The sequence below is a fragment of the Micromesistius poutassou genome (genome assembly GCF_964030765.1).
Source record: "Micromesistius poutassou genome assembly, chromosome: 19".
Taxonomy (NCBI): domain Eukaryota; kingdom Metazoa; phylum Chordata; class Actinopteri; order Gadiformes; family Gadidae; genus Micromesistius; species Micromesistius poutassou.
In genome coordinates, this window is record NC_140289.1 from 12,506,388 (window position 1) to 12,533,067 (window position 26,680).

The following is a 26,680-nucleotide window of genomic DNA, read 5'->3' on the forward strand; positions in this document are numbered from 1 at the left end:
AAGAGTCATGCACTGACTGAGCTAACCGGGCATGAGAAATGTATTCAATGTTGCAAAATATCACATTGACCTTGTGGAACCCTAACCTTCAAATCCAGCAATTTTCTTGCTGGTCTCCCATGGGATTTTTACCAATGTCTAAAACACATTCATGTAATGGCATAAGGTGAAAGAAAGCTGTATAGATTGCATAGATACATTGCATGACGCTTTCCCCTGCCCACCCAAGAGTGAACGCCAGATTGCTATGGTTAGTGCACATATAGTTGACATTGAAGGAAAGTCTATTGTATAGATACTTTGCAGGTTTGCAACCACTAGCAAAAACCGCTGATGAGACGAGATGTTTTTTGGTGCCTCAAGAAAAGCTTGTATCAATTTATACTGCAGACTGCAAGGTACTGCTGGGATTTGAACCCAGGATCTCCTGTTTACAAGACAGGCACTTTAACCAACTAAGCCACAGCACCACTTTGGACAGTATCAAAATACTTTATCAAATTCTTGTAATAAAAAGTCAGTATCAATTTGTTCTAATCTGTGGCTGTGTGATAAGACTTACAGTTATGGGCATCTTAGGCTTGATGTGGGAAAACACCTATGGTGGTCTCCCAGCAACCCCTTAAGAGGGCAGCTTACTTTTGCCACAGACAATGCATACAATTACGGTTGCAGTCATCTTCACAGAATGCTTACGCCGATGTCTAAAGACATAGCAGCCCAATGTGGGGCTCGAACCCACGACCCTGAGATTAAGAGTCTCATGCTCTACCGACTGAGCTAACCGGGCATTTTAACCATATTGACCCTGCCAATTTTCAAACAAAACTGGCCAAGACAAAGTAATCAATGAGCATTAGTCCCATCAACCCTTTAAGAGGTCGTCTTTGCTTTGCCACAGACAATGTATACAATTATGGTTGTACACATCAAGACAAAATACTTGTGCCAATGTCTAAAGACATGGAAGAGTCATGCACTGACTGAGCTAACCGGGCATGAGAAATGTATTCAATGTTGCAAAATATCACATTGACCTTGTGGAACCCTAACCTTCAAATCCAGCAATTTTCTTGCTGGTCTCCCATGGGATTTTTACCAATGTCTAAAACACATTCATGTAATGGCATAAGGTGAAAGAAAGCTGTATAGATTGCATAGATACATTGCATGATGCTTTCCCCTGCCCACCCAAGAGTGAACGCCAGATTGCTATGGTTAGTGCACATATAGTTGACATTGAAGGAAAGTCTATTGTATAGATACTTTGCAGGTTTGCAACCACTAGCAAAAAAACACTGATGAGAAGAGATGTTTTTTGGTGCCTCAAGAAAAGCTTGTATCAAATTATACTGCAGACTGCAAGGTACTGCTGGGATTTGAACCCAGGATCTCCTGTTTACTAGACAGGCACTTTAACCAACTAAGCCACAGCACCACTTTAGACAGAATCAAGATACTTTACCAAATTCTTGTAATAAAAAGTCAGTATCAATATGTTCTTATCTGTGGCTGTGTGATAAGACTTACAGTTATGGGCATCTTAGGCTTGATGTGGGAAAACGCCTATGGTGGTCTCCCAGCAACCCCTTAAGAGGGCAGCTTACTTTTGCCACAGACAATGCATACAATTACGGTTGCAGTCATCTTCACAGAATGCTTACGCCGATGTCTAAAGACATAGCAGCCCAATGTGGGGCTCGAACCCACGACCCTGAGATTAAGAGTCTCATGCTCTACCGACTGAGCTAACCGGGCATTTTAACCATATTGACCCTGCCAATTTTCAAACAAAACTGGCCAAGACAAAGTAATCAATGAGCATTAGTCCCATCAACCCTTTAAGAGGTCGTCTTTGCTTTGCCACAGACAATGTATACAATTATGGTTGTACACATCAAGACAAAATACTTGTGCCAATGTCTAAAGACATGGAAGAGTCATGCACTGACTGAGCTAACCGGGCATGAGAAATGTATTCAATGTTGCAAAATATCACATTGACCTTGTGGAACCCTAACCTTCAAATCCAGCAATTTTCTTGCTGGTCTCCCATGGGATTTTTACCAATGTCTAAAACACATTCATGTAATGGCATAAGGTGAAAGAAAGCTGTATAGATTGCATAGATACATTGCATGACGCTTTCCCCTGCCCACCCAAGAGTGAACGCCAGATTGCTATGGTTAGTGCACATATAGTTGACATTGAAGGAAAGTCTATTGTATAGATACTTTGCAGGTTTGCAACCACTAGCAAAAAACGCTGATGAGACGAGATGTTTTTTGGTGCCTCAAGAAAAGCTTGTATCAATTTATACTGCAGACTGCAAGGTACTGCTGGGATTTGAACCCAGGATCTCCTGTTTACAAGACAGGCACTTTAACCAACTAAGCCACAGCACCACTTTGGACAGTATCAAAATACTTTATCAAATTCTTGTAATAAAAAGTCAGTATCAATTTGTTCTAATCTGTGGCTGTGTGATAAGACTTACAGTTATGGGCATCTTAGGCTTGATGTGGGAAAATACCTATGGTGGTCTCCCAGCAACCCCTTAAGAGGGCAGCTTACTTTTGCCACAGACAATGCATACAATTACGGTTGCAGTCATCTTCACAGAATGCTTACGCCGATGTCTAAAGACATAGCAGCCCAATGTGGGGCTCGAACCCACGACCCTGAGATTAAGAGTCTCATGCTCTACCGACTGAGCTAACCGGGCATTTTAACAATATTGACCCTGCCAATTTTCAAACAAAACTGGCCAAGACAAAGTAATCAATGAGCATTAGTCCCATCAACCCTTTAAGAGGTCGTCTTTGCTTTGCCACAGACAATGTATACAATTATGGTTGTACACATCAAGACAAAATACTTGTGCCAATGTCTAAAGACATGGAAGAGTCATGCACTGACTGAGCTAACCGGGCATGAGAAATGTATTCAATGTTGCAAAATATCACATTGACCTTGTGGAACCCTAACCTTCAAATCCAGCAATTTTCTTGCTGGTCTCCCATGGGATTTTTACCAATGTCTAAAAGACATTTATGTAATGGCATAAGGTGAAAGAAAGCTGTATAGATTGCATAGATACATTGCATGACGCTTTCCCCTGCCCACCCAAGAGTGAACGCCAGATTGCTATGGTTAGTGCACATATAGTTGACATTGAAGGAAAGTCTATTGTATAGATACTTTGCAGGTTTGCCACCACTAGCAAAAAAACGCTGATGAGACGAGATGTTTTTTGGTGCCTCAAGAAAAGCTTGTATCAAATTATACTGCAGACTGCAAGGTACTGCTGGGATTTGAACCCAGGATCTCCTGTTTACTAGACAGGCACTTTAACCAACTAAGCCACAGCACCACTTTAGACAGAATCAAAATACTTTACCAAATTCTTGTAATAAAAAGTCAGTATCAATATGTTCTTATCTGTGGCTGTGTGATAAGACTTACAGTTATGGGCATCTTAGGCTTGATGTGGGAAAATACCTATGGTGGTCTCCCAGCAACCCCTTAAGAGGGCAGCTTACTTTTGCCACAGACAATGCATACAATTACGGTTGCAGTCATCTTCACAGAATGCTTACGCCGATGTCTAAAGACATAGCAGCCCAATGTGGGGCTCGAACCCACGACCTGTTTACTAGACAGGCACTTTAACCAACTAAGCCACAGCACCACTTTAGACAGTATCAAAATACTTTACCAAATTCTTGTAATAAAAAGTCAGTATCAATATGTTCTTATCTGTGGCTGTGTGATAAGACTTACAGTTATGGGCATCTTAGGCTTGATGTGGGAAAATACCTATGGTGGTCTCCCAGCAACCCCTTAAGAGGGCAGCTTACTTTTGCCACAGACAATGCATACAATTACGGTTGCAGTCATCTTCACAGAATGCTTACGCCGATGTCTAAAGACATAGCAGCCCAATGTGGGGCTCGAACCCACGACCCTGAGATTAAGAGTCTCATGCTCTACCGACTGAGCTAACCGGGCATTTTAACAATATTGACCCTGCCAATTTTCAAACAAAACTGGCCAAGACAAAGTAATCAATGAGCATTAGTCCCATCAACCCTTTAAGAGGTCGTCTTTGCTTTGCCACAGACAATGTATACAATTATGGTTGTACACATCAAGACAAATTACTTGTGCCAATGTCTAAAGACATGGAAGAGTCATGCACTGACTGAGCTAACCGGGCATGAGAAATGTATTCAATGTTGCAAAATATCACATTGACCTTGTGGAACCCTAACCTTCAAATCCAGCAATTTTCTTGCTGGTCTCCCATGGGATTTTTACCAATGTCTAAAACACATTCATGTAATGGCATAAGGTGAAAGAAAGCTGTATAGATTGCATAGATACATTGCATGACGCTTTCCCCTGCCCACCCAAGAGTGAACGCCAGATTGCTATGGTTAGTGCACATATAGTTGACATTGAAGGAAAGTCTATTGTATAGATACTTTGCAGGTTTGCAACCACTAGCAAAAGACGCTGATGAGACGAGATGTTTTTTGGTGCCTCAAGAAAAGCTTGTATCAAATTATACTGCAGACTGCAAGGTACTGCTGGGATTTGAACCCAGGATCTCCTGTTTACTAGACAGGCACTTTAACCAACTAAGCCACAGCACCACTTTAGACAGTATCAAAATACTTTACCAAATTCTTGTAATAAAAAGTCAGTATCAATATGTTCTTATCTGTGGCTGTGTGATAAGACTTACAGTTATGGGCATCTTAGGCTTGATGTGGGAAAACACCTATGGTGGTCTCCCAGCAACCCCTTAAGAGGGCAGCTTACTTTTGCCACAGACAATGCATACAATTACGGTTGCAGTCATCTTCACAGAATGCTTACGCCGATGTCTAAAGACATAGCAGCCCAATGTGGGGCTCGAACCCACGACCCTGAGATTAAGAGTCTCATGCTCTACCGACTGAGCTAACCGGGCATATTTACCATATTGACCCTGCCAATTTTCAAACAAAACTGGCCAAGACAAAGTAATCAATGAGCATCAGTCCCATCAACCCTTTAAGAGGTCGTCTTTGCTTTGCCACAGACAATGTATACAATTATGGTTGTACACATCAAGACAAAATACTTGTGCCAATGTCTAAAGACATGGAAGAGTCATGCACTGACTGAGCTAACCGGGCATGAGAAATGTATTCAATGTTGCAAAATATCACATTGACCTTGTGGAACCCTAACCTTCAAATCCAGCAATTTTCTTGCTGGTCTCCCATGGGATTTTTACCAATGTCTAAAACACATTCATGTAATGGCATAAGGTGAAAGAAAGCTGTATAGATTGCATAGATACATTGCATGATGCTTTCCCCTGCCCACCCAAGAGTGAACGCCAGATTGCTATGGTTAGTGCACATATAGTTGACATCGAAGGAAAGTCTATTGTATAGATACTTTGCAGGTTTGCAACCACTAGCAAAAGACGCTGATGAGACGAGATGTTTTTTGGTGCCTCAAGAAAAGCTTGTATCAAATTATACTGCAGACTGCAAGGTACTGCTGGGATTTGAACCCAGGATCTCCTGTTTACTAGACAGGCACTTTAACCAACTAAGCCACAGCACCACTTTAGACAGAATCAAAATACTTTACCAAATTCTTGTAATAAAAAGTCAGTATCAATATGTTCTTATCTGTGGCTGTGTGATAAGACTTACAGTTATGGGCATCTTAGGCTTGATGTGGGAAAACACCTATGGTGGTCTCCCAGCAACCCCTTAAGAGGGCAGCTTACTTTTGCCACAGACAATGCATACAATTACGGTTGCAGTCATCTTCACAGAATGCTTACGCCGATGTCTAAAGACATAGCAGCCCAATGTGGGGCTCGAACCCACGACCCTGAGATTAAGAGTCTCATGCTCTACCGACTGAGCTAACCGGGCTTTATAACAATATTGACCCTGCCAATTTTCAAACAAAACTGGCCAAGACAAAGTAATCAATGAGCATTAGTCCCATCAACCCTTTAAGAGGTCGTCTTTGCTTTGCCACAGACAATGTATACAATTATGGTTGTACACATCAAGACAAAATACTTGTGCCAATGTCTAAAGACATGGAAGAGTCATGCACTGACTGAGCTAACCGGGCATGAGAAATGTATTCAATGTTGCAAAATATCACATTGACCTTGTGGAACCCTAACCTTCAAATCCAGCAATTTTCTTGCTGGTCTCCCATGGGATTTTTACCAATGTCTAAAACACATTCATGTAATGGCATAAGGTGAAAGAAAGCTGTATAGATTGCATAGATACATTGCATGACGCTTTCCCCTGCCCACCCAAGAGTGAACGCCAGATTGCTATGGTTAGTGCACATATAGTTGACATCGAAGGAAAGTCTATTGTATAGATACTTTGCAGGTTTGCAACCACTAGCAAAAGACGCTGATGAGACGAGATGTTTTTTGGTGCCTCAAGAAAAGCTTGTATCAAATTATACTGCAGACTGCAAGGTACTGCTGGGATTTGAACCCAGGATCTCCTGTTTACTAGACAGGCACTTTAACCAACTAAGCCACAGCACCACTTTAGACAGAATCAAAATACTTTACCAAATTCTTGTAATAAAAAGTCAGTATCAATATGTTCTTATCTGTGGCTGTGTGATAAGACTTACAGTTATGGGCATCTTAGGCTTGATGTGGGAAAACACCTATGGTGGTCTCCCAGCAACCCCTTAAGAGGGCAGCTTACTTTTGCCACAGACAATGCATACAATTACTGTTGCAGTCATCTTCACAGAATGCTTACGCCGATGTCTAAAGACATAGCAGCCCAATGTGGGGCTCGAACCCACGACCCTGAGATTAAGAGTCTCATGCTCTACCGACTGAGCTAACCGGTCATTTTAACAATATTGACCCTGCCAATTTTCAAACAAAACTGGCCAAGACAAAGTAATCAATGAGCATTAGTCCCATCAACCCTTTAAGAGGTCGTCTTTGCTTTGCCACAGACAATGTATACAATTATGGTTGTACACATCAAGACAAAATACTTGTGCCAATGTCTAAAGACATGGAAGAGTCATGCACTGACTGAGCTAACCGGGCATGAGAAATGTATTCAATGTTGCAAAATATCACATTGACCTTGTGGAACCCTAACCTTCAAATCCAGCAATTTTCTTGCTGGTCTCCCATGGGATTTTTACCAATGTCTAAAAGACATTTATGTAATGGCATAAGGTGAAAGAAAGCTGTATAGATTGCATAGATACATTGCATGACGCTTTCCCCTGCCCACCCAAGAGTGAACGCCAGATTGCTATGGTTAGTGCACATATAGTTGACATTGAAGGAAAGTCTATTGTATAGATACTTTGCAGGTTTGCCACCACTAGCAAAAAAACGCTGATGAGACGAGATGTTTTTTGGTGCCTCAAGAAAAGCTTGTATCAAATTATACTGCAGACTGCAAGGTACTGCTGGGATTTGAACCCAGGATCTCCTGTTTACTAGACAGGCACTTTAACCAACTAAGCCACAGCACCACTTTAGACAGAATCAAAATACTTTACCAAATTCTTGTAATAAAAAGTCAGTATCAATATGTTCTTATCTGTGGCTGTGTGATAAGACTTACAGTTATGGGCATCTTAGGCTTGATGTGGGAAAATACCTATGGTGGTCTCCCAGCAACCCCTTAAGAGGGCAGCTTACTTTTGCCACAGACAATGCATACAATTACGGTTGCAGTCATCTTCACAGAATGCTTACGCCGATGTCTAAAGACATAGCAGCCCAATGTGGGGCTCGAACCCACGACCCTGAGATTAAGAGTCTCATGCTCTACCGACTGAGCTAACCGGGCATTTTAACAATATTGACCCTGCCAATTTTCAAACAAAACTGGCCAAGACAAAGTAATCAATGAGCATTAGTCCCATCAACCCTTTAAGAGGTCGTCTTTGCTTTGCCACAGACAATGTATACAATTATGGTTGTACACATCAAGACAAATTACTTGTGCCAATGTCTAAAGACATGGAAGAGTCATGCACTGACTGAGCTAACCGGGCATGAGAAATGTATTCAATGTTGCAAAATATCACATTGACCTTGTGGAACCCTAACCTTCAAATCCAGCAATTTTCTTGCTGGTCTCCCATGGGATTTTTACCAATGTCTAAAACACATTCATGTAATGGCATAAGGTGAAAGAAAGCTGTATAGATTGCATAGATACATTGCATGACGCTTTCCCCTGCCCACCCAAGAGTGAACGCCAGATTGCTATGGTTAGTGCACATATAGTTGACATTGAAGGAAAGTCTATTGTATAGATACTTTGCAGGTTTGCAACCACTAGCAAAAGACGCTGATGAGACGAGATGTTTTTTGGTGCCTCAAGAAAAGCTTGTATCAAATTATACTGCAGACTGCAAGGTACTGCTGGGATTTGAACCCAGGATCTCCTGTTTACTAGACAGGCACTTTAACCAACTAAGCCACAGCACCACTTTAGACAGTATCAAAATACTTTACCAAATTCTTGTAATAAAAAGTCAGTATCAATATGTTCTTATCTGTGGCTGTGTGATAAGACTTACAGTTATGGGCATCTTAGGCTTGATGTGGGAAAACACCTATGGTGGTCTCCCAGCAACCCCTTAAGAGGGCAGCTTACTTTTGCCACAGACAATGCATACAATTACGGTTGCAGTCATCTTCACAGAATGCTTACGCCGATGTCTAAAGACATAGCAGCCCAATGTGGGGCTCGAACCCACGACCCTGAGATTAAGAGTCTCATGCTCTACCGACTGAGCTAACCGGGCATATTTACCATATTGACCCTGCCAATTTTCAAACAAAACTGGCCAAGACAAAGTAATCAATGAGCATCAGTCCCATCAACCCTTTAAGAGGTCTTCTTTGCTTTGCCACAGACAATGTATACAATTATGGTTGTACACATCAAGACAAAATACTTGTGCCAATGTCTAAAGACATGGAAGAGTCATGCACTGACTGAGCTAACCGGGCATGAGAAATGTATTCAATGTTGCAAAATATCACATTGACCTTGTGGAACCCTAACCTTCAAATCCAGCAATTTTCTTGCTGGTCTCCCATGGGATTTTTACCAATGTCTAAAACACATTCATGTAATGGCATAAGGTGAAAGAAAGCTGTATAGATTGCATAGATACATTGCATGATGCTTTCCCCTGCCCACCCAAGAGTGAACGCCAGATTGCTATGGTTAGTGCACATATAGTTGACATCGAAGGAAAGTCTATTGTATAGATACTTTGCAGGTTTGCAACCACTAGCAAAAGACGCTGATGAGACGAGATGTTTTTTGGTGCCTCAAGAAAAGCTTGTATCAAATTATACTGCAGACTGCAAGGTACTGCTGGGATTTGAACCCAGGATCTCCTGTTTACTAGACAGGCACTTTAACCAACTAAGCCACAGCACCACTTTAGACAGAATCAAAATACTTTACCAAATTCTTGTAATAAAAAGTCAGTATCAATATGTTCTTATCTGTGGCTGTGTGATAAGACTTACAGTTATGGGCATCTTAGGCTTGATGTGGGAAAACACCTATGGTGGTCTCCCAGCAACCCCTTAAGAGGGCAGCTTACTTTTGCCACAGACAATGCATACAATTACGGTTGCAGTCATCTTCACAGAATGCTTACGCCGATGTCTAAAGACATAGCAGCCCAATGTGGGGCTCGAACCCACGACCCTGAGATTAAGAGTCTCATGCTCTACCGACTGAGCTAACCGGGCATTTTAACCATATTGACCCTGCCAATTTTCAAACAAAACTGGCCAAGACAAAGTAATCAATGAGCATTAGTCCCATCAACCCTTTAAGAGGTCGTCTTTGCTTTGCCACAGACAATGTATACAATTATGGTTGTACACATCAAGACAAAATACTTGTGCCAATGTCTAAAGACATGGAAGAGTCATGCACTGACTGAGCTAACCGGGCATGAGAAATGTATTCAATGTTGCAAAATATCACATTGACCTTGTGGAACCCTAACCTTCAAATCCAGCAATTTTCTTGCTGGTCTCCCATGGGATTTTTACCAATGTCTAAAACACATTCATGTAATGGCATAAGGTGAAAGAAAGCTGTATAGATTGCATAGATACATTGCATGATGCTTTCCCCTGCCCACCCAAGAGTGAACGCCAGATTGCTATGGTTAGTGCACATATAGTTGACATTGAAGGAAAGTCTATTGTATAGATACTTTGCAGGTTTGCAACCACTAGCAAAAAAACACTGATGAGAAGAGATGTTTTTTGGTGCCTCAAGAAAAGCTTGTATCAAATTATACTGCAGACTGCAAGGTACTGCTGGGATTTGAACCCAGGATCTCCTGTTTACTAGACAGGCACTTTAACCAACTAAGCCACAGCACCACTTTAGACAGAATCAAGATACTTTACCAAATTCTTGTAATAAAAAGTCAGTATCAATATGTTCTTATCTGTGGCTGTGTGATAAGACTTACAGTTATGGGCATCTTAGGCTTGATGTGGGAAAACGCCTATGGTGGTCTCCCAGCAACCCCTTAAGAGGGCAGCTTACTTTTGCCACAGACAATGCATACAATTACGGTTGCAGTCATCTTCACAGAATGCTTACGCCGATGTCTAAAGACATAGCAGCCCAATGTGGGGCTCGAACCCACGACCCTGAGATTAAGAGTCTCATGCTCTACCGACTGAGCTAACCGGGCATTTTAACCATATTGACCCTGCCAATTTTCAAACAAAACTGGCCAAGACAAAGTAATCAATGAGCATTAGTCCCATCAACCCTTTAAGAGGTCGTCTTTGCTTTGCCACAGACAATGTATACAATTATGGTTGTACACATCAAGACAAAATACTTGTGCCAATGTCTAAAGACATGGAAGAGTCATGCACTGACTGAGCTAACCGGGCATGAGAAATGTATTCAATGTTGCAAAATATCACATTGACCTTGTGGAACCCTAACCTTCAAATCCAGCAATTTTCTTGCTGGTCTCCCATGGGATTTTTACCAATGTCTAAAACACATTCATGTAATGGCATAAGGTGCAAGAAAGCTGTATAGATTGCATAGATACATTGCATGACGCTTTCCCCTGCCCACCCAAGAGTGAACGCCAGATTGCTATGGTTAGTGCACATATAGTTGACATTGAAGGAAAGTCTATTGTATAGATACTTTGCAGGTTTGCAACCACTAGCAAAAAACGCTGATGAGACGAGATGTTTTTTGGTGCCTCAAGAAAAGCTTGTATCAATTTATACTGCAGACTGCAAGGTACTGCTGGGATTTGAACCCAGGATCTCCTGTTTACAAGACAGGCACTTTAACCAACTAAGCCACAGCACCACTTTGCACAGTATCAAAATACTTTATCAAATTCTTGTAATAAAAAGTCAGTATCAATTTGTTCTAATCTGTGGCTGTGTGATAAGACTTACAGTTATGGGCATCTTAGGCTTGATGTGGGAAAATACCTATGGTGGTCTCCCAGCAACCCCTTAAGAGGGCAGCTTACTTTTGCCACAGACAATGCATACAATTACTGTTGCAGTCATCTTCACAGAATGCTTACGCCGATGTCTAAAGACATAGCAGCCCAATGTGGGGCTCGAACCCACGACCCTGAGATTAAGAGTCTCATGCTCTACCGACTGAGCTAACCGGTCATTTTAACAATATTGACCCTGCCAATTTTCAAACAAAACTGGCCAAGACAAAGTAATCAATGAGCATTAGTCCCATCAACCCTTTAAGAGGTCGTCTTTGCTTTGCCACAGACAATGTATACAATTATGGTTGTACACATCAAGACAAAATACTTGTGCCAATGTCTAAAGACATGGAAGAGTCATGCACTGACTGAGCTAACCGGGCATGAGAAATGTATTCAATGTTGCAAAATATCACATTGACCTTGTGGAACCCTAACCTTCAAATCCAGCAATTTTCTTGCTGGTCTCCCATGGGATTTTTACCAATGTCTAAAACACATTCATGTAATGGCATAAGGTGAAAGAAAGCTGTATAGATTGCATAGATACATTGCATGACGCTTTCCCCTGCCCACCCAAGAGTGAACGCCAGATTGCTATGGTTAGTGCACATATAGTTGACATTGAAGGAAAGTCTATTGTATAGATACTTTGCAGGTTTGCAACCACTAGCAAAAGACGCTGATGAGACGAGATGTTTTTTGGTGCCTCAAGAAAAGCTTGTATCAAATTATACTGCAGACTGCAAGGTACTGCTGGGATTTGAACCCAGGATCTCCTGTTTACTAGACAGGCACTTTAACCAACTAAGCCACAGCACCACTTTAGACAGTATCAAAATACTTTACCAAATTCTTGTAATAAAAAGTCAGTATCAATATGTTCTTATCTGTGGCTGTGTGATAAGACTTACAGTTATGGGCATCTTAGGCTTGATGTGGGAAAATACCTATGGTGGTCTCCCAGCAACCCCTTAAGAGGGCAGCTTACTTTTGCCACAGACAATGCATACAATTACTGTTGCAGTCATCTTCACAGAATGCTTACGCCGATGTCTAAAGACATAGCAGCCCAATGTGGGGCTCGAACCCACGACCCTGAGATTAAGAGTCTCATGCTCTACCGACTGAGCTAACCGGTCATTTTAACAATATTGACCCTGCCAATTTTCAAACAAAACTGGCCAAGACAAAGTAATCAATGAGCATTAGTCCCATCAACCCTTTAAGAGGTCGTCTTTGCTTTGCCACAGACAATGTATACAATTATGGTTGTACACATCAAGACAAAATACTTGTGCCAATGTCTAAAGACATGGAAGAGTCATGCACTGACTGAGCTAACCGGGCATGAGAAATGTATTCAATGTTGCAAAATATCACATTGACCTTGTGGAACCCTAACCTTCAAATCCAGCAATTTTCTTGCTGGTCTCCCATGGGATTTTTACCAATGTCTAAAACACATTCATGTAATGGCATAAGGTGAAAGAAAGCTGTATAGATTGCATAGATACATTGCATGACGCTTTCCCCTGCCCACCCAAGAGTGAACGCCAGATTGCTATGGTTAGTGCACATATAGTTGACATTGAAGGAAAGTCTATTGTATAGATACTTTGCAGGTTTGCAACCACTAGCAAAAGACGCTGATGAGACGAGATGTTTTTTGGTGCCTCAAGAAAAGCTTGTATCAAATTATACTGCAGACTGCAAGGTACTGCTGGGATTTGAACCCAGGATCTCCTGTTTACTAGACAGGCACTTTAACCAACTAAGCCACAGCACCACTTTAGACAGAATCAAAATACTTTACCAAATTCTTGTAATAAAAAGTCAGTATCAATATGTTCTTATCTGTGGCTGTGTGATAAGACTTACAGTTATGGGCATCTTAGGCTTGATGTGGGAAAACGCCTATGGTGGTCTCCCAGCAACCCCTTAAGAGGGCAGCTTACTTTTGCCACAGACAATGCATACAATTACGGTTGCAGTCATCTTCACAGAATGCTTACGCCGATGTCTAAAGACATAGCAGCCCAATGTGGGGCTCGAACCCACGACCCTGAGATTAAGAGTCTCATGCTCTACCGACTGAGCTAACCGGGCATATTTACCATATTGACCCTGCCAATTTTCAAACAAAACTGGCCAAGACAAAGTAATCAATGAGCATCAGTCCCATCAACCCTTTAAGAGGTCGTCTTTGCTTTGCCACAGACAATGTATACAATTATGGTTGTACACATCAAGACAAAATACTTGTGCCAATGTCTAAAGACATGGAAGAGTCATGCACTGACTGAGCTAACCGGGCATGAGAAATGTATTCAATGTTGCAAAATATCACATTGACCTTGTGGAACCCTAACCTTCAAATCCAGCAATTTTCTTGCTGGTCTCCCATGGGATTTTTACCAATGTCTAAAACACATTCATGTAATGGCATAAGGTGAAAGAAAGCTGTATAGATTGCATAGATACATTGCATGATGCTTTCCCCTGCCCACCCAAGAGTGAACGCCAGATTGCTATGGTTAGTGCACATATAGTTGACATTGAAGGAAAGTCTATTGTATAGATACTTTGCAGGTTTGCAACCACTAGCAAAAAAACACTGATGAGAAGAGATGTTTTTTGGTGCCTCAAGAAAAGCTTGTATCAAATTATACTGCAGACTGCAAGGTACTGCTGGGATTTGAACCCAGGATCTCCTGTTTACTAGACAGGCACTTTAACCAACTAAGCCACAGCACCACTTTAGACAGAATCAAGATACTTTACCAAATTCTTGTAATAAAAAGTCAGTATCAATATGTTCTTATCTGTGGCTATGTGATAAGACTTACAGTTATGGGCATCTTAGGCTTGATGTGGGAAAACGCCTATGGTGGTCTCCCAGCAACCCCTTAAGAGGGCAGCTTACTTTTGCCACAGACAATGCATACAATTACGGTTGCAGTCATCTTCACAGAATGCTTACGCCGATGTCTAAAGACATAGCAGCCCAATGTGGGGCTCGAACCCACGACCCTGAGATTAAGAGTCTCATGCTCTACCGACTGAGCTAACCGTGCATTTTAACCATATTGACCCTGCCAATTTTCAAACAAAACTGGCCAAGACAAAGTAATCAATGAGCATTAGTCCCATCAACCCTTTAAGAGGTCGTCTTTGCTTTGCCACAGACAATGTATACAATTATGGTTGTACACATCAAGACAAAATACTTGTGCCAATGTCTAAAGACATGGAAGAGTCATGCACTGACTGAGCTAACCGGGCATGAGAAATGTATTCAATGTTGCAAAATATCACATTGACCTTGTGGAACCCTAACCTTCAAATCCAGCAATTTTCTTGCTGGTCTCCCATGGGATTTTTACCAATGTCTAAAACACATTCATGTAATGGCATAAGGTGAAAGAAAGCTGTATAGATTGCATAGATACATTGCATGACGCTTTCCCCTGCCCACCCAAGAGTGAACGCCAGATTGCTATGGTTAGTGCACATATAGTTGACATTGAAGGAAAGTCTATTGTATAGATACTTTGCAGGTTTGCAACCACTAGCAAAAAACGCTGATGAGACGAGATGTTTTTTGGTGCCTCAAGAAAAGCTTGTATCAATTTATACTGCAGACTGCAAGGTACTGCTGGGATTTGAACCCAGGATCTCCTGTTTACAAGACAGGCACTTTAACCAACTAAGCCACAGCACCACTTTGGACAGTATCAAAATACTTTATCAAATTCTTGTAATAAAAAGTCAGTATCAATTTGTTCTAATCTGTGGCTGTGTGATAAGACTTACAGTTATGGGCATCTTAGGCTTGATGTGGGAAAATACCTATGGTGGTCTCCCAGCAACCCCTTAAGAGGGCAGCTTACTTTTGCCACAGACAATGCATACAATTACTGTTGCAGTCATCTTCACAGAATGCTTACGCCGATGTCTAAAGACATAGCAGCCCAATGTGGGGCTCGAACCCACGACCCTGAGATTAAGAGTCTCATGCTCTACCGACTGAGCTAACCGGTCATTTTAACAATATTGACCCTGCCAATTTTCAAACAAAACTGGCCAAGACAAAGTAATCAATGAGCATTAGTCCCATCAACCCTTTAAGAGGTCGTCTTTGCTTTGCCACAGACAATGTATACAATTATGGTTGTACACATCAAGACAAAATACTTGTGCCAATGTCTAAAGACATGGAAGAGTCATGCACTGACTGAGCTAACCGGGCATGAGAAATGTATTCAATGTTGCAAAATATCACATTGACCTTGTGGAACCCTAACCTTCAAATCCAGCAATTTTCTTGCTGGTCTCCCATGGGATTTTTACCAATGTCTAAAACACATTCATGTAATGGCATAAGGTGAAAGAAAGCTGTATAGATTGCATAGATACATTGCATGATGCTTTCCCCTGCCCACCCAAGAGTGAACGCCAGATTGCTATGGTTAGTGCACATATAGTTGACATCGAAGGAAAGTCTATTGTATAGATACTTTGCAGGTTTGCAACCACTAGCAAAAGACGCTGATGAGACGAGATGTTTTTTGGTGCCTCAAGAAAAGCTTGTATCAAATTATACTGCAGACTGCAAGGTACTGCTGGGATTTGAACCCAGGATCTCCTGTTTACTAGACAGGCACTTTAACCAACTAAGCCACAGCACCACTTTAGACAGAATCAAAATACTTTACCAAATTCTTGTAATAAAAAGTCAGTATCAATATGTTCTTATCTGTGGCTGTGTGATAAGACTTACAGTTATGGGCATCTTAGGCTTGATGTGGGAAAACACCTATGGTGGTCTCCCAGCAACCCCTTAAGAGGGCAGCTTACTTTTGCCACAGACAATGCATACAATTACTGTTGCAGTCATCTTCACAGAATGCTTACGCCGATGTCTAAAGACATAGCAGCCCAATGTGGGGCTCGAACCCACGACTCTGAGATTAAGAGTCTCATGCTCTACCGACTGAGCTAACCGGTCATTTTAACAATATTGACCCTGCCAATTTTCAAACAAAACTGGCCAAGACAAAGTAATCAATGAGCATTAGTCCCATCAACCCTTTAAGAGGTCGTCTTTGCTTTGCCACAGACAATGTATACAATTATGGTTGTACACATCAAGACAAAATACTTGTGCCAATGTCTAAAGACATGGAAGAGTCATGCACTGACTGAGCTAACCGGGCATGAGAAATGTATTCAATGTTGCAAAATATCACATTGACCTTGTGGAACCCTAACCTTCAAATCCAGCAATTTTCTTGCTGGTCTCCCATGGGATTTTTACCAATGTCTAAAACACATTCATGTAATGGCATAAGGTGAAAGAAAGCTGTATAGATTGCATAGATACATTGCATGACGCTTTCCCCTGCCCACCCAAGAGTGAACGCCAGATTGCTATGGTTAGTGCACATATAGTTGACATTGAAGGAAAGTCTATTGTATAGATACTTTGCAGGTTTGCAACCACTAGCAAAAGACGCTGATGAGACGAGATGTTTTTTGGTGCCTCAAGAAAAGCTTGTATCAAATTATACTGCAGACTGCAAGGTACTGCTGGGATTTGAACCCAGGATCTCCTGTTTACTAGACAGGCACTTTAACCAACTAAGCCACAGCACCACTTTAGACAGTATCAAAATACTTTACCAAATTCTTGTAATAAAAAGTCAGTATCAATATGTTCTTATCTGTGGCTGTGTGATAAGACTTACAGTTATGGGCATCTTAGGCTTGATGTGGGAAAACGCCTATGGTGGTCTCCCAGCAACCCCTTAAGAGGGCAGCTTACTTTTGCCACAGACAATGCATACAATTACGGTTGCAGTCATCTTCACAGAATGCTTACGCCGATGTCTAAAGACATAGCAGCCCAATGTGGGGCTCGAACCCACGACCCTGAGATTAAGAGTCTCATGCTCTACCGACTGAGCTAACCGGGCATTTTAACCATATTGACCCTGCCAATTTTCAAACAAAACTGGCCAAGACAAAGTAATCAATGAGCATTAGTCCCATCAACCCTTTAAGAGGTCGTCTTTGCTTTGCCACAGACAATGTATACAATTATGGTTGTACACATCAAGACAAAATACTTGTGCCAATGTCTAAAGACATGGAAGAGTCATGCACTGACTGAGCTAACCGGGCATGAGAAATGTATTCAATGTTGCAAAATATCACATTGACCTTGTGGAACCCTAACCTTCAAATCCAGCAATTTTCTTGCTGGTCTCCCATGGGATTTTTACCAATGTCTAAAACACATTCATGTAATGGCATAAGGTGAAAGAAAGCTGTATAGATTGCATAGATACATTGCATGACGCTTTCCCCTGCCCACCCAAGAGTGAACGCCAGATTGCTATGGTTAGTGCACATATAGTTGACATTGAAGGAAAGTCTATTGTATAGATACTTTGCAGGTTTGCAACCACTAGCAAAAAACGCTGATGAGACGAGATGTTTTTTGGTGCCTCAAGAAAAGCTTGTATCAATTTATACTGCAGACTGCAAGGTACTGCTGGGATTTGAACCCAGGATCTCCTGTTTACAAGACAGGCACTTTAACCAACTAAGCCACAGCACCACTTTGGACAGTATCAAAATACTTTATCAAATTCTTGTAATAAAAAGTCAGTATCAATTTGTTCTAATCTGTGGCTGTGTGATAAGACTTACAGTTATGGGCATCTTAGGCTTGATGTGGGAAAATACCTATGGTGGTCTCCCAGCAACCCCTTAAGAGGGCAGCTTACTTTTGCCACAGACAATGCATACAATTACTGTTGCAGTCATCTTCACAGAATGCTTACGCCGATGTCTAAAGACATAGCAGCCCAATGTGGGGCTCGAACCCACGACCCTGAGATTAAGAGTCTCATGCTCTACCGACTGAGCTAACCGGGCATTTTAACAATATTGACCCTGCCAATTTTCAAACAAAACTGGCCAAGACAAAGTAATCAATGAGCATTAGTCCCATCAACCCTTTAAGAGGTCGTCTTTGCTTTGCCACAGACAATGTATACAATTATGGTTGTACACATCAAGACAAATTACTTGTGCCAATGTCTAAAGACATGGAAGAGTCATGCACTGACTGAGCTAACCGGGCATGAGAAATGTATTCAATGTTGCAAAATATCACATTGACCTTGTGGAACCCTAACCTTCAAATCCAGCAATTTTCTTGCTGGTCTCCCATGGGATTTTTACCAATGTCTAAAACACATTCATGTAATGGCATAAGGTGAAAGAAAGCTGTATAGATTGCATAGATACATTGCATGACGCTTTCCCCTGCCCACCCAAGAGTGAACGCCAGATTGCTATGGTTAGTGCACATATAGTTGACATTGAAGGAAAGTCTATTGTATAGATACTTTGCAGGTTTGCAACCACTAGCAAAAGACGCTGATGAGACGAGATGTTTTTTGGTGCCTCAAGAAAAGCTTGTATCAAATTATACTGCAGACTGCAAGGTACTGCTGGGATTTGAACCCAGGATCTCCTGTTTACTAGACAGGCACTTTAACCAACTAAGCCACAGCACCACTTTAGACAGTATCAAAATACTTTACCAAATTCTTGTAATAAAAAGTCAGTATCAATATGTTCTTATCTGTGGCTGTGTGATAAGACTTACAGTTATGGGCATCTTAGGCTTGATGTGGGAAAACACCTATGGTGGTCTCCCAGCAACCCCTTAAGAGGGCAGCTTACTTTTGCCACAGACAATGCATACAATTACGGTTGCAGTCATCTTCACAGAATGCTTACGCCGATGTCTAAAGACATAGCAGCCCAATGTGGGGCTCGAACCCACGACCCTGAGATTAAGAGTCTCATGCTCTACCGACTGAGCTAACCGGGCATATTTACCATATTGACCCTGCCAATTTTCAAACAAAACTGGCCAAGACAAAGTAATCAATGAGCATCAGTCCCATCAACCCTTTAAGAGGTCTTCTTTGCTTTGCCACAGACAATGTATACAATTATGGTTGTACACATCAAGACAAAATACTTGTGCCAATGTCTAAAGACATGGAAGAGTCATGCACTGACTGAGCTAACCGGGCATGAGAAATGTATTCAATGTTGCAAAATATCACATTGACCTTGTGGAACCCTAACCTTCAAATCCAGCAATTTTCTTGCTGGTCTCCCATGGGATTTTTACCAATGTCTAAAACACATTCATGTAATGGCATAAGGTGAAAGAAAGCTGTATAGATTGCATAGATACATTGCATGATGCTTTCCCCTGCCCACCCAAGAGTGAACGCCAGATTGCTATGGTTAGTGCACATATAGTTGACATCGAAGGAAAGTCTATTGTATAGATACTTTGCAGGTTTGCAACCACTAGCAAAAGACGCTGATGAGACGAGATGTTTTTTGGTGCCTCAAGAAAAGCTTGTATCAAATTATACTGCAGACTGCAAGGTACTGCTGGGATTTGAACCCAGGATCTCCTGTTTACTAGACAGGCACTTTAACCAACTAAGCCACAGCACCACTTTAGACAGAATCAAAATACTTTACCAAATTCTTGTAATAAAAAGTCAGTATCAATATGTTCTTATCTGTGGCTGTGTGATAAGACTTACAGTTATGGGCATCTTAGGCTTGATGTGGGAAAACACCTATGGTGGTCTCCCAGCAACCCCTTAAGAGGGCAGCTTACTTTTGCCACAGACAATGCATACAATTACGGTTGCAGTCATCTTCACAGAATGCTTACGCCGATGTCTAAAGACATAGCAGCCCAATGTGGGGCTCGAACCCACGACCCTGAGATTAAGAGTCTCATGCTCTACCGACTGAGCTAACCGGGCATTTTAACCATATTGACCCTGCCAATTTTCAAACAAAACTGGCCAAGACAAAGTAATCAATGAGCATTAGTCCCATCAACCCTTTAAGAGGTCGTCTTTGCTTTGCCACAGACAATGTATACAATTATGGTTGTACACATCAAGACAAAATACTTGTGCCAATGTCTAAAGACATGGAAGAGTCATGCACTGACTGAGCTAACCGGGCATGAGAAATGTATTCAATGTTGCAAAATATCACATTGACCTTGTGGAACCCTAACCTTCAAATCCAGCAATTTTCTTGCTGGTCTCCCATGGGATTTTTACCAATGTCTAAAACACATTCATGTAATGGCATAAGGTGAAAGAAAGCTGTATAGATTGCATAGATACATTGCATGATGCTTTCCCCTGCCCACCCAAGAGTGAACGCCAGATTGCTATGGTTAGTGCACATATAGTTGACATTGAAGGAAAGTCTATTGTATAGATACTTTGCAGGTTTGCAACCACTAGCAAAAAAACACTGATGAGAAGAGATGTTTTTTGGTGCCTCAAGAAAAGCTTGTATCAAATTATACTGCAGACTGCAAGGTACTGCTGGGATTTGAACCCAGGATCTCCTGTTTACTAGACAGGCACTTTAACCAACTAAGCCACAGCACCACTTTAGACAGAATCAAGATACTTTACCAAATTCTTGTAATAAAAAGTCAGTATCAATATGTTCTTATCTGTGGCTGTGTGATAAGACTTACAGTTATGGGCATCTTAGGCTTGATGTGGGAAAACGCCTATGGTGGTCTCCCAGCAACCCCTTAAGAGGGCAGCTTACTTTTGCCACAGACAATGCATACAATTACGGTTGCAGTCATCTTCACAGAATGCTTACGCCGATGTCTAAAGACATAGCAGCCCAATGTGGGGCTCGAACCCACGACCCTGAGATTAAGAGTCTCATGCTCTACCGACTGAGCTAACCGGGCATTTTAACCATATTGACCCTGCCAATTTTCAAACAAAACTGGCCAAGACAAAGTAATCAATGAGCATTAGTCCCATCAACCCTTTAAGAGGTCGTCTTTGCTTTGCCACAGACAATGTATACAATTATGGTTGTACACATCAAGACAAAATACTTGTGCCAATGTCTAAAGACATGGAAGAGTCATGCACTGACTGAGCTAACCGGGCATGAGAAATGTATTCAATGTTGCAAAATATCACATTGACCTTGTGGAACCCTAACCTTCAAATCCAGCAATTTTCTTGCTGGTCTCCCATGGGATTTTTACCAATGTCTAAAACACATTCATGTAATGGCATAAGGTGCAAGAAAGCTGTATAGATTGCATAGATACATTGCATGACGCTTTCCCCTGCCCACCCAAGAGTGAACGCCAGATTGCTATGGTTAGTGCACATATAGTTGACATTGAAGGAAAGTCTATTGTATAGATACTTTGCAGGTTTGCAACCACTAGCAAAAAACGCTGATGAGACGAGATGTTTTTTGGTGCCTCAAGAAAAGCTTGTATCAATTTATACTGCAGACTGCAAGGTACTGCTGGGATTTGAACCCAGGATCTCCTGTTTACAAGACAGGCACTTTAACCAACTAAGCCACAGCACCACTTTGCACAGTATCAAAATACTTTATCAAATTCTTGTAATAAAAAGTCAGTATCAATTTGTTCTAATCTGTGGCTGTGTGATAAGACTTACAGTTATGGGCATCTTAGGCTTGATGTGGGAAAATACCTATGGTGGTCTCCCAGCAACCCCTTAAGAGGGCAGCTTACTTTTGCCACAGACAATGCATACAATTACTGTTGCAGTCATCTTCACAGAATGCTTACGCCGATGTCTAAAGACATAGCAGCCCAATGTGGGGCTCGAACCCACGACCCTGAGATTAAGAGTCTCATGCTCTACCGACTGAGCTAACCGGTCATTTTAACAATATTGACCCTGCCAATTTTCAAACAAAACTGGCCAAGACAAAGTAATCAATGAGCATTAGTCCCATCAACCCTTTAAGAGGTCGTCTTTGCTTTGCCACAGACAATGTATACAATTATGGTTGTACACATCAAGACAAAATACTTGTGCCAATGTCTAAAGACATGGAAGAGTCATGCACTGACTGAGCTAACCGGGCATGAGAAATGTATTCAATGTTGCAAAATATCACATTGACCTTGTGGAACCCTAACCTTCAAATCCAGCAATTTTCTTGCTGGTCTCCCATGGGATTTTTACCAATGTCTAAAACACATTCATGTAATGGCATAAGGTGAAAGAAAGCTGTATAGATTGCATAGATACATTGCATGACGCTTTCCCCTGCCCACCCAAGAGTGAACGCCAGATTGCTATGGTTAGTGCACATATAGTTGACATTGAAGGAAAGTCTATTGTATAGATACTTTGCAGGTTTGCAACCACTAGCAAAAGACGCTGATGAGACGAGATGTTTTTTGGTGCCTCAAGAAAAGCTTGTATCAAATTATACTGCAGACTGCAAGGTACTGCTGGGATTTGAACCCAGGATCTCCTGTTTACTAGACAGGCACTTTAACCAACTAAGCCACAGCACCACTTTAGACAGTATCAAAATACTTTACCAAATTCTTGTAATAAAAAGTCAGTATCAATATGTTCTTATCTGTGGCTGTGTGATAAGACTTACAGTTATGGGCATCTTAGGCTTGATGTGGGAAAATACCTATGGTGGTCTCCCAGCAACCCCTTAAGAGGGCAGCTTACTTTTGCCACAGACAATGCATACAATTACTGTTGCAGTCATCTTCACAGAATGCTTACGCCGATGTCTAAAGACATAGCAGCCCAATGTGGGGCTCGAACCCACGACCCTGAGATTAAGAGTCTCATGCTCTACCGACTGAGCTAACCGGTCATTTTAACAATATTGACCCTGCCAATTTTCAAACAAAACTGGCCAAGACAAAGTAATCAATGAGCATTAGTCCCATCAACCCTTTAAGAGGTCGTCTTTGCTTTGCCACAGACAATGTATACAATTATGGTTGTACACATCAAGACAAAATACTTGTGCCAATGTCTAAAGACATGGAAGAGTCATGCACTGACTGAGCTAACCGGGCATGAGAAATGTATTCAATGTTGCAAAATATCACATTGACCTTGTGGAACCCTAACCTTCAAATCCAGCAATTTTCTTGCTGGTCTCCCATGGGATTTTTACCAATGTCTAAAACACATTCATGTAATGGCATAAGGTGAAAGAAAGCTGTATAGATTGCATAGATACATTGCATGACGCTTTCCCCTGCCCACCCAAGAGTGAACGCCAGATTGCTATGGTTAGTGCACATATAGTTGACATTGAAGGAAAGTCTATTGTATAGATACTTTGCAGGTTTGCAACCACTAGCAAAAGACGCTGATGAGACGAGATGTTTTTTGGTGCCTCAAGAAAAGCTTGTATCAAATTATACTGCAGACTGCAAGGTACTGCTGGGATTTGAACCCAGGATCTCCTGTTTACTAGACAGGCACTTTAACCAACTAAGCCACAGCACCACTTTAGACAGAATCAAAATACTTTACCAAATTCTTGTAATAAAAAGTCAGTATCAATATGTTCTTATCTGTGGCTGTGTGATAAGACTTACAGTTATGGGCATCTTAGGCTTGATGTGGGAAAACGCCTATGGTGGTCTCCCAGCAACCCCTTAAGAGGGCAGCTTACTTTTGCCACAGACAATGCATACAATTACGGTTGCAGTCATCTTCACAGAATGCTTACGCCGATGTCTAAAGACATAGCAGCCCAATGTGGGGCTCGAACCCACGACCCTGAGATTAAGAGTCTCATGCTCTACCGACTGAGCTAAACGGGCATATTTACCATATTGACCCTGCCAATTTTCAAACAAAACTGGCCAAGACAAAGTAATCAATGAGCATCAGTCCCATCAACCCTTTAAGAGGTCGTCTTTGCTTTGCCACAGACAATGTATACAATTATGGTTGTACACATCAAGACAAAATACTTGTGCCAATGTCTAAAGACATGGAAGAGTCATGCACTGACTGAGCTAACCGGGCATGAGAAATGTATTCAATGTTGCAAAATATCACATTGACCTTGTGGAACCCTAACCTTCAAATCCAGCAATTTTCTTGCTGGTCTCCCATGGGATTTTTACCAATGTCTAAAACACATTCATGTAATGGCATAAGGTGAAAGAAAGCTGTATAGATTGCATAGATACATTGCATGATGCTTTCCCCTGCCCACCCAAGAGTGAACGCCAGATTGCTATGGTTAGTGCACATATAGTTGACATTGAAGGAAAGTCTATTGTATAGATACTTTGCAGGTTTGCAACCACTAGCAAAAAAACACTGATGAGAAGAGATGTTTTTTGGTGCCTCAAGAAAAGCTTGTATCAAATTATACTGCAGACTGCAAGGTACTGCTGGGATTTGAACCCAGGATCTCCTGTTTACTAGACAGGCACTTTAACCAACTAAGCCACAGCACCACTTTAGACAGAATCAAGATACTTTACCAAATTCTTGTAATAAAAAGTCAGTATCAATATGTTCTTATCTGTGGCTATGTGATAAGACTTACAGTTATGGGCATCTTAGGCTTGATGTGGGAAAACGCCTATGGTGGTCTCCCAGCAACCCCTTAAGAGGGCAGCTTACTTTTGCCACAGACAATGCATACAATTACGGTTGCAGTCATCTTCACAGAATGCTTACGCCGATGTCTAAAGACATAGCAGCCCAATGTGGGGCTCGAACCCACGACCCTGAGATTAAGAGTCTCATGCTCTACCGACTGAGCTAACCGTGCATTTTAACCATATTGACCCTGCCAATTTTCAAACAAAACTGGCCAAGACAAAGTAATCAATGAGCATTAGTCCCATCAACCCTTTAAGAGGTCGTCTTTGCTTTGCCACAGACAATGTATACAATTATGGTTGTACACATCAAGACAAAATACTTGTGCCAATGTCTAAAGACATGGAAGAGTCATGCACTGACTGAGCTAACCGGGCATGAGAAATGTATTCAATGTTGCAAAATATCACATTGACCTTGTGGAACCCTAACCTTCAAATCCAGCAATTTTCTTGCTGGTCTCCCATGGGATTTTTACCAATGTCTAAAACACATTCATGTAATGGCATAAGGTGAAAGAAAGCTGTATAGATTGCATAGATACATTGCATGACGCTTTCCCCTGCCCACCCAAGAGTGAACGCCAGATTGCTATGGTTAGTGCACATATAGTTGACATTGAAGGAAAGTCTATTGTATAGATACTTTGCAGGTTTGCAACCACTAGCAAAAAACGCTGATGAGACGAGATGTTTTTTGGTGCCTCAAGAAAAGCTTGTATCAATTTATACTGCAGACTGCAAGGTACTGCTGGGATTTGAACCCAGGATCTCCTGTTTACAAGACAGGCACTTTAACCAACTAAGCCACAGCACCACTTTGGACAGTATCAAAATACTTTATCAAATTCTTGTAATAAAAAGTCAGTATCAATTTGTTCTAATCTGTGGCTGTGTGATAAGACTTACAGTTATGGGCATCTTAGGCTTGATGTGGGAAAATACCTATGGTGGTCTCCCAGCAACCCCTTAAGAGGGCAGCTTACTTTTGCCACAGACAATGCATACAATTACTGTTGCAGTCATCTTCACAGAATGCTTACGCCGATGTCTAAAGACATAGCAGCCCAATGTGGGGCTCGAACCCACGACCCTGAGATTAAGAGTCTCATGCTCTACCGACTGAGCTAACCGGTCATTTTAACAATATTGACCCTGCCAATTTTCAAACAAAACTGGCCAAGACAAAGTAATCAATGAGCATTAGTCCCATCAACCCTTTAAGAGGTCGTCTTTGCTTTGCCACAGACAATGTATACAATTATGGTTGTACACATCAAGACAAAATACTTGTGCCAATGTCTAAAGACATGGAAGAGTCATGCACTGACTGAGCTAACCGGGCATGAGAAATGTATTCAATGTTGCAAAATATCACATTGACCTTGTGGAACCCTAACCTTCAAATCCAGCAATTTTCTTGCTGGTCTCCCATGGGATTTTTACCAATGTCTAAAACACATTCATGTAATGGCATAAGGTGAAAGAAAGCTGTATAGATTGCATAGATACATTGCATGATGCTTTCCCCTGCCCACCCAAGAGTGAACGCCAGATTGC

The 26,680-nt window shown here is 41.6% G+C and overlaps 44 non-coding genes across 44 annotated transcripts; all 44 read right to left on the bottom strand.

Annotated features, from left to right (window-relative positions):
* Positions 1 to 396: 396 nt before the first annotated feature.
* On the bottom strand, positions 397 to 470 carry AC3HAE_034425 (transfer RNA threonine (anticodon UGU)). The gene has a single exon. It is a non-coding gene; the product is annotated as a tRNA-Thr (tRNA).
* Positions 471 to 717: 247 nt separating this feature from the next.
* Positions 718 to 790, bottom strand: AC3HAE_034426 (transfer RNA lysine (anticodon CUU)). Its single transcript has one exon. It is a non-coding gene; the product is annotated as a tRNA-Lys (tRNA).
* Positions 791 to 1,364: 574 nt separating this feature from the next.
* AC3HAE_034430 (transfer RNA threonine (anticodon AGU)) lies at positions 1,365 to 1,438 on the bottom strand. The gene has a single exon. It is a non-coding gene; the product is annotated as a tRNA-Thr (tRNA).
* A 247-nt stretch (positions 1,439 to 1,685) lies between these two features.
* AC3HAE_034431 (transfer RNA lysine (anticodon CUU)) lies at positions 1,686 to 1,758 on the bottom strand. Its single transcript has one exon. It is a non-coding gene; the product is annotated as a tRNA-Lys (tRNA).
* A 573-nt stretch (positions 1,759 to 2,331) lies between these two features.
* AC3HAE_034432 (transfer RNA threonine (anticodon UGU)) lies at positions 2,332 to 2,405 on the bottom strand. Its single transcript has one exon. It is a non-coding gene; the product is annotated as a tRNA-Thr (tRNA).
* A 247-nt stretch (positions 2,406 to 2,652) lies between these two features.
* AC3HAE_034433 (transfer RNA lysine (anticodon CUU)) lies at positions 2,653 to 2,725 on the bottom strand. Its single transcript has one exon. It is a non-coding gene; the product is annotated as a tRNA-Lys (tRNA).
* A 574-nt stretch (positions 2,726 to 3,299) lies between these two features.
* AC3HAE_034434 (transfer RNA threonine (anticodon AGU)) lies at positions 3,300 to 3,373 on the bottom strand. Its single transcript has one exon. It is a non-coding gene; the product is annotated as a tRNA-Thr (tRNA).
* A 565-nt stretch (positions 3,374 to 3,938) lies between these two features.
* AC3HAE_034436 (transfer RNA lysine (anticodon CUU)) lies at positions 3,939 to 4,011 on the bottom strand. The gene has a single exon. It is a non-coding gene; the product is annotated as a tRNA-Lys (tRNA).
* A 573-nt stretch (positions 4,012 to 4,584) lies between these two features.
* AC3HAE_034437 (transfer RNA threonine (anticodon AGU)) lies at positions 4,585 to 4,658 on the bottom strand. Its single transcript has one exon. It is a non-coding gene; the product is annotated as a tRNA-Thr (tRNA).
* A 247-nt stretch (positions 4,659 to 4,905) lies between these two features.
* On the bottom strand, positions 4,906 to 4,978 carry AC3HAE_034438 (transfer RNA lysine (anticodon CUU)). Its single transcript has one exon. It is a non-coding gene; the product is annotated as a tRNA-Lys (tRNA).
* A 573-nt stretch (positions 4,979 to 5,551) lies between these two features.
* Positions 5,552 to 5,625, bottom strand: AC3HAE_034440 (transfer RNA threonine (anticodon AGU)). The gene has a single exon. It is a non-coding gene; the product is annotated as a tRNA-Thr (tRNA).
* A 247-nt stretch (positions 5,626 to 5,872) lies between these two features.
* AC3HAE_034441 (transfer RNA lysine (anticodon CUU)) lies at positions 5,873 to 5,945 on the bottom strand. Its single transcript has one exon. It is a non-coding gene; the product is annotated as a tRNA-Lys (tRNA).
* Positions 5,946 to 6,518: 573 nt separating this feature from the next.
* Positions 6,519 to 6,592, bottom strand: AC3HAE_034443 (transfer RNA threonine (anticodon AGU)). The gene has a single exon. It is a non-coding gene; the product is annotated as a tRNA-Thr (tRNA).
* Positions 6,593 to 7,486: 894 nt separating this feature from the next.
* AC3HAE_034444 (transfer RNA threonine (anticodon AGU)) lies at positions 7,487 to 7,560 on the bottom strand. The gene has a single exon. It is a non-coding gene; the product is annotated as a tRNA-Thr (tRNA).
* Positions 7,561 to 7,807: 247 nt separating this feature from the next.
* Positions 7,808 to 7,880, bottom strand: AC3HAE_034445 (transfer RNA lysine (anticodon CUU)). Its single transcript has one exon. It is a non-coding gene; the product is annotated as a tRNA-Lys (tRNA).
* Positions 7,881 to 8,453: 573 nt separating this feature from the next.
* On the bottom strand, positions 8,454 to 8,527 carry AC3HAE_034446 (transfer RNA threonine (anticodon AGU)). Its single transcript has one exon. It is a non-coding gene; the product is annotated as a tRNA-Thr (tRNA).
* Positions 8,528 to 8,774: 247 nt separating this feature from the next.
* AC3HAE_034447 (transfer RNA lysine (anticodon CUU)) lies at positions 8,775 to 8,847 on the bottom strand. The gene has a single exon. It is a non-coding gene; the product is annotated as a tRNA-Lys (tRNA).
* A 573-nt stretch (positions 8,848 to 9,420) lies between these two features.
* Positions 9,421 to 9,494, bottom strand: AC3HAE_034448 (transfer RNA threonine (anticodon AGU)). The gene has a single exon. It is a non-coding gene; the product is annotated as a tRNA-Thr (tRNA).
* Positions 9,495 to 9,741: 247 nt separating this feature from the next.
* Positions 9,742 to 9,814, bottom strand: AC3HAE_034449 (transfer RNA lysine (anticodon CUU)). Its single transcript has one exon. It is a non-coding gene; the product is annotated as a tRNA-Lys (tRNA).
* Positions 9,815 to 10,388: 574 nt separating this feature from the next.
* Positions 10,389 to 10,462, bottom strand: AC3HAE_034451 (transfer RNA threonine (anticodon AGU)). Its single transcript has one exon. It is a non-coding gene; the product is annotated as a tRNA-Thr (tRNA).
* Positions 10,463 to 10,709: 247 nt separating this feature from the next.
* AC3HAE_034452 (transfer RNA lysine (anticodon CUU)) lies at positions 10,710 to 10,782 on the bottom strand. The gene has a single exon. It is a non-coding gene; the product is annotated as a tRNA-Lys (tRNA).
* Positions 10,783 to 11,355: 573 nt separating this feature from the next.
* AC3HAE_034453 (transfer RNA threonine (anticodon UGU)) lies at positions 11,356 to 11,429 on the bottom strand. Its single transcript has one exon. It is a non-coding gene; the product is annotated as a tRNA-Thr (tRNA).
* Positions 11,430 to 12,322: 893 nt separating this feature from the next.
* Positions 12,323 to 12,396, bottom strand: AC3HAE_034455 (transfer RNA threonine (anticodon AGU)). The gene has a single exon. It is a non-coding gene; the product is annotated as a tRNA-Thr (tRNA).
* An 893-nt stretch (positions 12,397 to 13,289) lies between these two features.
* On the bottom strand, positions 13,290 to 13,363 carry AC3HAE_034456 (transfer RNA threonine (anticodon AGU)). The gene has a single exon. It is a non-coding gene; the product is annotated as a tRNA-Thr (tRNA).
* Positions 13,364 to 13,610: 247 nt separating this feature from the next.
* On the bottom strand, positions 13,611 to 13,683 carry AC3HAE_034457 (transfer RNA lysine (anticodon CUU)). Its single transcript has one exon. It is a non-coding gene; the product is annotated as a tRNA-Lys (tRNA).
* Positions 13,684 to 14,257: 574 nt separating this feature from the next.
* Positions 14,258 to 14,331, bottom strand: AC3HAE_034458 (transfer RNA threonine (anticodon AGU)). Its single transcript has one exon. It is a non-coding gene; the product is annotated as a tRNA-Thr (tRNA).
* An 893-nt stretch (positions 14,332 to 15,224) lies between these two features.
* On the bottom strand, positions 15,225 to 15,298 carry AC3HAE_034459 (transfer RNA threonine (anticodon UGU)). Its single transcript has one exon. It is a non-coding gene; the product is annotated as a tRNA-Thr (tRNA).
* An 893-nt stretch (positions 15,299 to 16,191) lies between these two features.
* Positions 16,192 to 16,265, bottom strand: AC3HAE_034460 (transfer RNA threonine (anticodon AGU)). Its single transcript has one exon. It is a non-coding gene; the product is annotated as a tRNA-Thr (tRNA).
* Positions 16,266 to 17,158: 893 nt separating this feature from the next.
* On the bottom strand, positions 17,159 to 17,232 carry AC3HAE_034462 (transfer RNA threonine (anticodon AGU)). The gene has a single exon. It is a non-coding gene; the product is annotated as a tRNA-Thr (tRNA).
* Positions 17,233 to 17,479: 247 nt separating this feature from the next.
* On the bottom strand, positions 17,480 to 17,552 carry AC3HAE_034463 (transfer RNA lysine (anticodon CUU)). Its single transcript has one exon. It is a non-coding gene; the product is annotated as a tRNA-Lys (tRNA).
* A 573-nt stretch (positions 17,553 to 18,125) lies between these two features.
* Positions 18,126 to 18,199, bottom strand: AC3HAE_034464 (transfer RNA threonine (anticodon UGU)). Its single transcript has one exon. It is a non-coding gene; the product is annotated as a tRNA-Thr (tRNA).
* A 247-nt stretch (positions 18,200 to 18,446) lies between these two features.
* AC3HAE_034465 (transfer RNA lysine (anticodon CUU)) lies at positions 18,447 to 18,519 on the bottom strand. Its single transcript has one exon. It is a non-coding gene; the product is annotated as a tRNA-Lys (tRNA).
* Positions 18,520 to 19,092: 573 nt separating this feature from the next.
* Positions 19,093 to 19,166, bottom strand: AC3HAE_034467 (transfer RNA threonine (anticodon AGU)). The gene has a single exon. It is a non-coding gene; the product is annotated as a tRNA-Thr (tRNA).
* Positions 19,167 to 19,413: 247 nt separating this feature from the next.
* Positions 19,414 to 19,486, bottom strand: AC3HAE_034468 (transfer RNA lysine (anticodon CUU)). Its single transcript has one exon. It is a non-coding gene; the product is annotated as a tRNA-Lys (tRNA).
* Positions 19,487 to 20,059: 573 nt separating this feature from the next.
* On the bottom strand, positions 20,060 to 20,133 carry AC3HAE_034469 (transfer RNA threonine (anticodon AGU)). Its single transcript has one exon. It is a non-coding gene; the product is annotated as a tRNA-Thr (tRNA).
* Positions 20,134 to 20,380: 247 nt separating this feature from the next.
* AC3HAE_034470 (transfer RNA lysine (anticodon CUU)) lies at positions 20,381 to 20,453 on the bottom strand. Its single transcript has one exon. It is a non-coding gene; the product is annotated as a tRNA-Lys (tRNA).
* A 574-nt stretch (positions 20,454 to 21,027) lies between these two features.
* AC3HAE_034471 (transfer RNA threonine (anticodon AGU)) lies at positions 21,028 to 21,101 on the bottom strand. The gene has a single exon. It is a non-coding gene; the product is annotated as a tRNA-Thr (tRNA).
* Positions 21,102 to 21,348: 247 nt separating this feature from the next.
* AC3HAE_034473 (transfer RNA lysine (anticodon CUU)) lies at positions 21,349 to 21,421 on the bottom strand. The gene has a single exon. It is a non-coding gene; the product is annotated as a tRNA-Lys (tRNA).
* Positions 21,422 to 21,994: 573 nt separating this feature from the next.
* AC3HAE_034474 (transfer RNA threonine (anticodon UGU)) lies at positions 21,995 to 22,068 on the bottom strand. The gene has a single exon. It is a non-coding gene; the product is annotated as a tRNA-Thr (tRNA).
* Positions 22,069 to 22,961: 893 nt separating this feature from the next.
* Positions 22,962 to 23,035, bottom strand: AC3HAE_034475 (transfer RNA threonine (anticodon AGU)). The gene has a single exon. It is a non-coding gene; the product is annotated as a tRNA-Thr (tRNA).
* Positions 23,036 to 23,928: 893 nt separating this feature from the next.
* Positions 23,929 to 24,002, bottom strand: AC3HAE_034476 (transfer RNA threonine (anticodon AGU)). Its single transcript has one exon. It is a non-coding gene; the product is annotated as a tRNA-Thr (tRNA).
* A 247-nt stretch (positions 24,003 to 24,249) lies between these two features.
* AC3HAE_034477 (transfer RNA lysine (anticodon CUU)) lies at positions 24,250 to 24,322 on the bottom strand. The gene has a single exon. It is a non-coding gene; the product is annotated as a tRNA-Lys (tRNA).
* A 574-nt stretch (positions 24,323 to 24,896) lies between these two features.
* AC3HAE_034479 (transfer RNA threonine (anticodon AGU)) lies at positions 24,897 to 24,970 on the bottom strand. Its single transcript has one exon. It is a non-coding gene; the product is annotated as a tRNA-Thr (tRNA).
* Positions 24,971 to 25,863: 893 nt separating this feature from the next.
* On the bottom strand, positions 25,864 to 25,937 carry AC3HAE_034480 (transfer RNA threonine (anticodon UGU)). The gene has a single exon. It is a non-coding gene; the product is annotated as a tRNA-Thr (tRNA).
* Positions 25,938 to 26,680: the final 743 nt, after the last annotated feature.